Genomic DNA, 6,193 nt, shown 5'->3' on the forward strand with positions numbered 1-6,193 from the left:
CCCCCCCCCCCAAATATTTGTTGCTTTTAGATTGCAGGTGAATTGAAAGGAAATGAAAAACAGATTCAATATTGCGGCACAAGCCAAATGTTGTGCCAATTTTAATCGTGCCACTCAAAAGTCAACAGCCATGATTTTATCACTTGAACATAGCATATTCACTTTAGTTCTGTTTATTTTTCTTTTTGTTTATCAATACCATGCATCTCCATTTCCTGTGACTAACTGACTGACAGACAAGCCATAAGCAAATTACCTTATCAGTTGTGGACTTAAGTGAGCAGCAGCTAACATGCTAGAAGCAGAGAGAGCCAGAGGCAGCACTCAGTCTGCAAGACTGGCTCCATTAGCTGACAAGAGAGATTAGCTGACCTGCTGACACACAGGCTGATCTTTACTGATACACACTGCAACACACATGGACGCACATGCACACAAAGACACACATATACAGGGTATCTGATACACGATTACATTAGGGTAACACCCCTGTTTTTGATCGTTACAGAGCTTTTACTGGTCAGTGATCCCATAACCAGATCTCTCTCTCTCTCTCTTCACATCTGTCATTTACACTTTTTTACCCATCTTTTCTTCTTGTTGTTTTCTCTGTTTCATTTCATTCTCCCTTTTCAGTTTCTATTAATTTTTCAGACTTTTTGTTGTTGACTCTGCTGTCACCCCGCCCTCCAATCCCCCTTTGATCTCCCGCCGGTGTTGCCCTTCTTTCTCTTTGTCAGTTTTCCTTCATCCATCCCTCCTTCCATCCATCCACTTCTCCTATCCATCCCTCACGGATGTCTTAATGAGTCCACTCCCTTCTCCTTGAATTATTCACCACTTCTTTTATTCTACCATTCCCATTGTGTCTTAAGGGGAAAAACATCAATAAATAAATCACTTCAAAGGTAGCTGCTTTTGCAATAGGAGGGATGACTGAGTGTTTATTTGTCTACAAAGGAGAGAGCGGGAGAGGAAAGATTTGTTAAGGACTTTGTGAATCTTGTACTTGTGTTTTGTACTTTAACTTTCAGTTGGATAAGTCTGTGAATAATTTCATTTTATAAATCTTTGAGTAACTTCAACACTTTCTGCCAAATGTGTTTTGTGTCTGTTTAAGTATGTGCGCATAGTATAGATGTGAAGAAATTTAGTATTTGTACTTACACATGAATGTGTGTGTGTTTGAGGGATGGCCTGTCTGTGTGTGCCAGCAAATGAGTGAGCATGTGCACGTGTGTGCGCATATGTAAGTGATACTGAAAACCTGTTAGTGTCCATGTGTGTGAATAACTGAATTTGTATGTACAAGGGGGATGATATGTGGAGACCCTGTTGTCATGGCAACCAGGATGGAGAGAGAGAGAGAGAGAAAGAGAGAGAGAGAGAGAGAGTGGGCGGTTGCCCTTACGGCTCCTCTGACAACCTTTATTTTCTCCAGCTTTGTGTCACTCCAATATTAACCCCTAACCCTTGACAGAACGAAGGGGGGTGGGTAAGGTGGGGTCTTTGAAAGAGGTGTAGGCGTTTGGAAAATGAAGAAAATATGGCGTGCATTCTATCGCTGCATTTGACACTGGTGGGAGTAGCTAATGGCCAAGCTTATGCTAATAGTTGTATTGATAAATGTGCTGTCTGTGTATCCTGATTCCAGATAAGCTGTGGGTTTGCAGCCTTCTTCCGCTGGTAAATTTCCATTTGGAGTTGACCATGGATCATCGGTCTTGAAACACATGTTACTTGGCCTTTTAAACAAAGAGTATACTGGCATGAGAGAGATATTGGTTTCACACTGTGCTGTAGTAAAGCTCCTTTTCCTTTAAAATTGCATATATTGAATTAATCAGCCATGTTGCCTATTGTTCAAGCCAGAGTGCTACCGCAGCAGTTTATTAAATTGATGGAAAGAGAAGGTGTTGAATATAGAAAGAAGAGAAGGAGAGAGGAGGAGGGACCAGGAAATGTACTGTGAAAAGTGATCGAGGGGAATTGAAGAAAGCTTTTAGTGTCAGCTACCAGGGGGGCTGAGAGAGGAGAAGGAGAAGACTGATAAAAAGATGACAGGAAAATGGGCACTCATCGTTCTTGGACAGTTCCTATTATAAGGCCCGGCTCCTAAGTTGAAACACTTTGCGAAAACGTGAGTAAAGCTTGTAAGAAATGCGATCTTCACTGCGACGAATGATGAGAGACATGTCTGTGTCGTGAAGTAAAATGTGGAGCGGAGCAGAAACAGGTATCCAGTATTATTTCACATGATTTGGGGTATTTTTCTGCCATAGCGACAAAGCTGGTTCGAGACTTGTCTCACTGCAACAGGCTCATGCATTAAGTATGACCCTGCCAGAGAGAGGAAGAGGGGAGGAGGGAGTGAAAAAGAGAGTCAGACAGCCACACCAAAGACACCAGGTATAGATGGACAGCATCAGTCTGGAACCAAACCAAATGTATGGCGTGGGGTGCAAATGAATTATGAATTTGGGTGAATTTAGGGCAAATTGTGCCGACAGGAAGGGGATTTCTATGAATAATTCACTCTGTAGGGGGCCTGTTCATCTACCTCCCACCAGCATCACCTTGTTTCTCAGACCCCCCTCCTCAATTTGACTATCTGTTGACCCTTACAATCTCTCAGTGCCTTCCCCGCCATAATGCCTTTCAGTCCATTTGTCTTACTGAGTACTCTCTTTGTTTATGTCTAAATCACTCCATCGTTCCTCTGTCCTTCCCTCCGTCCGTCTCTTTTCAGCCTGATGTTTCAGCAGACAGACGAACCCTGGGGGAAGAGTAGAGGGTAAAGGGGGGCATGTATTCATTTATTTTTCTCCCCCTTCTTTCTTCCGTCCTGCATCCTCTCCCCCTACACATCTTCACAGCTGGAGGTTGTTAATATTTAAAAGCAAGGCATGACAGGACACAGGGCCTGCACACATGTTTGAACATGCACACACACACACACATCAAGTAGAGCACATCTGATCAAAGTGCAGATAAGCACATTTAGAACTGATAATTGCATGACTCACTTTGTTGAGAGAAAATATACCGGGCTACATTCATCAACGCAGCAGCTCCTCACACGGGTATGTGAGGATATGAAGCAAACAGTAAAAGTCTCTCATGTGTATGTGGGTGGTTGGCATGATGGGGATAAGAATATGCAAGAAACTCAGAACATGATTTGACTCTTGAGGTTTGATCTTGTGTGTGTTGCCCCCCTCCTCCATGGAGAGCCTATTCAGCACTGGAAAGTCCTTGGCAACGCCCAACATGTCTACTTAATCCTAATTACTACATTTTGCAGAGCACGGAAGGGTGCAATTTTCTATCTAACGGATGACAAGGGGGGTACACAACACAATGGTGTGCATAAATTACATTCTGCTAATGGTAGCAACACTAACAGCGTAATACAAAATGTTTATGTTATTCGTGTTTTTGTAAGCAAAACGCCTCAAAGCAGAAATTCATGAATAATTGAAGGAGTTGCAAAATTGACTTGGTCGATTTGGCTCGTTTGATACATGGCCTGTTGCGGCTAATTTTCTGCAGTCAGGCTTTCTTGTGGAAAAAAAAAAAGAAACGACCACGCCCTCAAATCTCAACACAGCTCTGCACTCTACAATCTCCGTGTGATTGAACGACTTCTGATGGCACCCGTTGACATCCCAGCGGTGATAATAGTTTTTAAAAGCACTCAGGAACACTGTGACGGGTCATCTGAGTCCAGCTGCAAGCAACCATCCCAGGAGTAACCTTTGACCCTGTCCAATGAAGCAGGTAACAGGGCTGGGATTGGATCTCTGACAGCTGCACAGCGGACACCCTGAAGAAGTGAAATCAAGCATCTGCTTCGATGTCAGTGTCTCTCACCCCTGTGATAATGGAGCGCCATGAGGCTCCATGTCGTGCACACAGCTTGGAAGTGTGTCCATATGTGTGTGTGGGTGTATATGTGCATTTGCGCGTTAGTGTGTCGGGCCACATCAGTCTGTGCTATCAGCATGTTTGTGGTGTCTGGGTTAGCCTCATTACATGGCAACCTTCCATACCACTTCTCTCTCCCTCTCTCTTTCTGTCTGTCTCAGCCTCTCTCTCACTCGCAGTCTCTCTTTTACACACCCAACCCATTATAGTGTTCCCCTTTACTGCTCCTACTCAACATGACTGGAATATTCTTTGGCAAGGTCTACATCCTGACTGAAACCCACTGGACCATGCCCTTTTATTTGTCTGATCTCTTCTGTCAGACCACTCGAGGTGTGTCTATCTGTCTGCCTTCCTTTCTGTCAGTCTATCCATGCATTACGAGCTTCTTTGTATGTCTGGTACTCTCCATGAGTGTGTCTCTGAGCGTGTGTGTGTGTGTGTGTGTGTGTGTGTGTGTGTGCTGGCTTGTGCACATGCAAAACACTCCCTTGGTGAATTGTGATTGGCGGCATGACAAGCTATGGTCCGCCACATCGTTAATCAGCGTCCAGCTTTGCTCGACTCCCCCTCACGGTCTCTTTGAAGGGAACACTGATAGGCAAGCTCCCACCTTAGATCACATTAACACCACTACTAATACCCCGACCAGCCCCACTTCATTCATCTGCCTCTAATGGCATTTTGGAGAGGCCGGTTTAAGGCCGGATCACTGTAATTGGCTCCTTGTCTCCAGAGAACAACCACCGAAGCCGCTGATAGAAGGACAAAAAAAGAAGATACAGAGGAAGAGGAACAAGAGGAAAGTGAACAACAATGATGCACACTGATTGGAAGAGCTTGCACACATGTGTGTGTATGCAAGTGGATGGATAGGATTAGTGTCACAGCTGTCACCCTTTGTCATCTCTCCTCCTCCCCTCCTTACACATCCCTCCGCTCCTCCCATTACCTCTCACCCTCCCTCCTTCACTATGCCGCTCTCCTCCTTCACCTCCGCCTCTCTCTCTCCACTGTTCTTTTCTTCAAACTCACTTTTCCTCTTTATCTTCCCCTAAAGTCCTCCACCCACTTCACCCCTCCTTTCTCTCTCTCTTTATGTGCTTGTTGTGCCATTCTTCTGACAAGGCAAGTAAGTTAGTGTAATGGCTCATTTAATCCTAACGCTGTTAGCTTAAACTGCCTTATTAAGGGCTCAGCTCTTGTTTGGTCTTTAATTTAATCTAATTTGGCTCTGCTGATGTAGATAAATCCCACGTTATTGTTTCTCTTTCTAAGATATTGTTCAAAACATTGTTCTCAAAGTGAGGTGGAATTATCCCCAGTAATTAACTGGCCAGCCATTACACACTAGAAAATGAACGATAATCACCTCTCCATCCTCTTCTCACCCTCCACTCTTATCCATCTTCATCCCCTCTCCTCTCCGACCTTCCTCTCCTCTCCAAGGTCACCCATCACTCCGCTGTGGCATTGCCAACAAACAGTGCCGTTCGGAGCCAAGACTCTTTCAATCAGGCTGCCATTACTGCAGAGCTGCCAAATAAGCAACCTCTTTCTATTATCGCCATTTTCTTTTGTCACACATGTACGTCTTAATCATGGTGTGCTATAACAGTTCTTTGTGTGTGATACTGAGTAGTGTAAACAGTCAGCGGGCTGCGCCACGTGGTGCCGCGGGGGAGGACAGCCTGCATGTTGTGGTGAGGACCGGATCCAAGGGTACAGATGGAGAACGGATAGACTCTTAGCAGGGGTGGCTTGCCTCACTCACCATGACTGATAGCATCTTTATTGCACACTTATCACAGTGCTATCACCCAAGTACACTACGAACAATTCAGTTTGTGCAGTCCGACCTGAGCAGTCAACCTTATTATCAACTATTTGTTTGTCTGTCTTGCGTATTAGCTGATTTGACACTTCATCAATCTGCATTTGTCTGTCCATAGCCCATCTGGATACTGGGAGGCTCTGTTCAGCTTCTTGTTGTGGTATTCTGTCCATCTGTGCTGCTGACTGGCCTTTCCATATGGGCCACTGGTCATGTAATTAACCAAATGGAGATTTTTTTTTGCAGGAACAGGTTCACTGATAGGCATTGTTGGTGTTTTTTGTTGGGATGTGTGACTGTTGAATCTTGATTGGCGTGTTAACTCCATGTCTCGGTCTGTGTATAGGTCTGACCACATGGTGCAGGGTAATTTTTCTCCCATTCTGACACATGGCCCCCTCTGCCCCTCCCTCTCCCCCCCCCCCCCCCCCC

The 6,193-nt window shown here is 44.9% G+C and overlaps 1 protein-coding gene across 2 annotated transcripts in view; it reads left to right on the forward strand.

Moving 5' to 3' along the window:
• l1cama (L1 cell adhesion molecule, paralog a) overlaps positions 1 to 6,193 on the forward strand; it is a 36,824-nt gene that overhangs the window by 12,366 nt on the left and 18,265 nt on the right. The window lies entirely within an intron of this gene.

Source organism: Morone saxatilis, unplaced genomic scaffold (genome assembly GCF_004916995.1).
Source record: "Morone saxatilis isolate NCDOM2014 unplaced genomic scaffold, NCSU_SB_2.0 Contig15, whole genome shotgun sequence".
NCBI lineage: Eukaryota > Metazoa > Chordata > Actinopteri > Moronidae > Morone > Morone saxatilis.